Raw genomic sequence first — 4,220 nt, forward strand, 5'->3', positions numbered from 1 at the left:
TTCTATAGCATTGTTATAATTTATTTTTTAGATATGGTCCTATATGCCAATCGAGGGCACTGTGTGCGACGGTTAAACTGAATAATATAGTATACATTATAGAAATATAATATATAATACTCTGAAAGAAATAACGGAAAAAGCTGGCCTACTAGCCTACGAAAAGACAAAATTTATGACGACGAAAATAAACTACGGCAAAAAAGTTATAGAGGCGAAATATGGACGGATAAGAGTGACAAAGAAATTTAAATATCTGGGAGAGATAGTATACAATAACGATTTGGAGAAAGAGAGCATAAAGGAGCAAATCAGCAAGTTGGAAAGGCTAAGCTTTGCAACAGGCAATATTTACAATAAGAACCTATCGTCTAACGAAAAAATAACACATTACAACACGGTCATAAAATCAATAATTTTATACGGAATGGAGACGACATGTCTCCTAGCCTGGAAAAATGACTGAAAATACAGAGAAGGGTCCTGAGAGAATATGGGCCCAAGAAAACACTGGAAGGCTGCACGTTAAGACCCAACCAGGAAATCTACAGGGAGATAAATGACCTGGAAACCGAAATAAGATCAGAAGACTGAGATTCTACGGGCACATGATGAGAATGGAACGAAGGAGACTAAACAAGAAACTCTTTGTAAGAATCCGTGTATATAAGAGCGTAGGAGGATATGTGAAGCAAATGAGAGAGGAAACAAAGGAATTGAAAATAACTATAAATAATAAATAATAATAAATAAATGTTTGTGCGGCAAAAAATGAAAAACGGAAGGGTACTGCGTGGTTGGAAGAGAGGAAACAAAGGCACGCAGAAATGATGAGAAGATACTGAGAGAAAAGAAGATAAAAAGTGAGAAGGAAAAAGTAATGATATTCGCGTGGTCTTGAAAAGCCGTTCCCTAAAAAAAAAATTAGACGAAGATAATTGACCATATGAAGTAGATTGTTAGAAGATAGTCAGGGTTGAGAGCAATAAAGGTACAAAATTGTAAAAAAAAAAAAAAAATATGTTTGATGGCCCCTACATTTCGCCTCACTTGGCAGGGCTTCTTCAGGGCTACATGAAAAAATATACAAACATTGTCAAATTTCATAAGAAAATTATAGTACATATACCAAGAAAGTAAGAAATAATACAAACTGTATTAAAAAAAAAAAAAAAAGCAACAACTTAAGTAATGGAAATGTAAATATAGATGGATAGGAAGCGAATTAATTATAGATAGAACCATGTGTGATAGAATTGCAACTATAGAACTAGAGTAATAAAAAAACAGAACAATACTTAGATAGAAAATAGTAATATATACAGAGGAAACAGATAGGCGAAGTAAATGTGGCAAAGGTAAAGGTAAGGTGTCTAGTAAGAAGGAAATTGTAAGAATAATAATATAAAAAGAAGGGATAAAATGAAAAATATAAATATGATATTCCTGATCCTCATCCTGATCCTGATGCTGATGCTAAAAGGTTTGAGGTAATCAGGGAGAGGCTACATTTATATTTCCTTCACTTAAATTGTCTCTTTCTTTTAGTTTTTTTTTTAATTATCCCTTACTCCCTTTGCATATATATTCTGATTTGTCACATCTTACGATATTTGTGTCTTGTTTTCATTTAGTCTTGGCGAAGCCCTGCAAAGAGGGGCGAAAAATTGGTTAACAATAGTTTTCTTTTATTATTTAGATACCTTAATTGACCACCACTAGGGCCCTGTTTCATAATAAAGTACAAACTAATACTATTAGTCTTGCCGATTTAACTTAGTACAATTACACTGATTTGTACAATTATAACTTGTACTTTAGTACTTTATATGACTTTAATCCCTATTATGGAAAAAATTAGTCTTTGTTTGCCGTATGGCATTATAAGACTAATTAAAATTTCCGCTGAAGGCGGTTTTATATTGGTAACATAATAGCTGGGGGCTAACAGAGAATGGAGAGGGACCATTCCGGCTGGTGTTGGTGGTGGTGTGGTGACTTCAAGCAGAGCCCGGAGTCCTTCCCTCGGCGAAGACGTCGACCCAGGGGACAGTGCTTTGCCATCTCCCAGGTCTTGTTGGAGGGACGATCTCTCTGAAGAGCGGGTTGGCACAGGTCTTCAGCCCATCAAAGAATTTGATGTGCCTTCGGCCTATTTACTCCGGCACAGAGGGAAGCTGGAGTTCCTGGTGAATAGTGGTGTTTCTGGCCCTCTGTAGAGTTGTTCCACGGACAAGAGAGACTTAAGTTAAATCAAGGAATATTGTAAAAGTGACTAAAAATGAACAAAACGCCATGAAACCTATCACCCGCCCTTCGTGGCAGCCTTACTTATCTTAGCTTTCAAACAGACACTTACAGTGAGTATGTTAGTCAATGTACGATATGTCACTATCTCACAAGAGGAGACCATAACACAAAAAATATTTGAAGGCCTATAGGCATTTTTAATAATGAATTGATTAGATATCCCTGTCACATATATAAACGGGAAAAGGAGACTTAATTGTTAAATCGAGCAAAAATATTAGTAGCTAAAAGTAAAAAGAGAAAGATTCCGTTATGGAGGGATGTCAAATAAGAGAAGTTGTACTGTCTTGATTTTGCCGAATAGTTTAGATTACATCCATCTTTGTTATTTTTAAATTGTAGTGATATTGAAGGAATCGATATTTAAGGCTGTAAGAGGAACGTTCGTGAACGACGGTGCTGAGGTGAACTGAATGAATGAGCTAGTGCCGTGCCATTGTGCCATTACTTGGCCTAATTACACGCAACCTTCTCAGGTCTTCATTACTTTAACTGCCTCACTGCTTCACTACTTCGCTACTTCTCTACCTCCTTCATAATAAACTTAAACTTCAACGTCCTCTAATGTTCACCATAATTTTTAAAAAATCCAGTTGTAGGCTATGTCAAGTGTTCTTGGTAATTAGTGGTGGTAACGTTTCAATTTGTTAATAAAATAAGTTGTATTTTTTAAAACAATTCAACAAAGTGTAACATATATCAGTCGGTGATAAAATAACTTACTCAAATAATAAACATTAGATGAAATATTCGTAAATTAAAGTAAGAAATATCCATGTTAAAGCCACTTAAAATTGACTATGTTCATTTTGTTGGAAAGCTTTAAAATGAACAAACGACAAACTGGTTCGGATTAAAACATTTATTTGGTCAATTTAAACATTTTAAAAACTAAAACTAAAATAAACAAAAGATGACTAATGATGAATAAAAGTAAAAATAAAAAGGCCTCTCACATGAAAATAAAATAGTTATATATATAATTATATATATAAACATTTAGAGAATACTCCTGTGCTAGGGGATAGAAGTACCCACTTAGCGGTCGGGTAAGGTAGGCGCTTAACTTTCTCGGCCCTAATGTTCGGTGATTTCTTTCGAAATTGCTTTAAAAGTTTTTGCCTCAAACTTCTAAAAACAAAACAAGCTTCAGTGTTCAATTATTAGTTGGGCCCAGTTATTTTTTCTTTTTTACATTATCGTATCCTTTTTTTGACCTCCTTGTCCTCAGTGTTTTTAAAAAAATAATTATCTTTTCAGAGGTGATATTTGTTCCAGTTTCCTAAGTTGATTCTTGAAATTCAAAATTATATAATTATAGAATGGCTTAAAAGTGATAAACATTAATTCAAGATTTTCTATTTTTGAGTTATTTGGTTTTTACAGTTTAAAAATTAAACTCCAAAAAATATCATAAAAATCTGTAAAAAGTAAAGTTTACTATTTCTATAACATTATGAAAAAAATCTGTTAACATTATATTAAATATGTTCTAAATTTTATATTCGACTTAGTATATCTTACTTGTCAACGATATACATAAATATATAAGAATATGGTCAGGGTTGCTATAGTGTCGTACAAAAGACACCCCTATATACAAAGTTATAAATAAAAATAAATACATACAAATAATAATTCTTAATAAGAGATAAAAATAAAATTAATAACAAAAATGACATTCAGAGATCTAACAAAACAAACGATTGCCCTCTAATGGGGGGGGGGACTAGTAAATTTGAAAAAGGACGAAGAGAAAAAATAAATAAAATACTAATGACAATAATATAAGTGATAAATGCAGAATTTATAACAGAATATCCTGTAGAGTCTGGGCTTCAGTCTTCGGCTTGTGGCATTTCATTTTTTAAATTTCCATAATTTCCATTATCCTATCATCTGACGCACTG

This window comes from Halyomorpha halys, unplaced genomic scaffold (assembly GCF_000696795.3).
Source record: "Halyomorpha halys isolate HHAL.00 unplaced genomic scaffold, Hhal_1.1 Scaffold93.1, whole genome shotgun sequence".
NCBI lineage: Eukaryota > Metazoa > Arthropoda > Insecta > Hemiptera > Pentatomidae > Halyomorpha > Halyomorpha halys.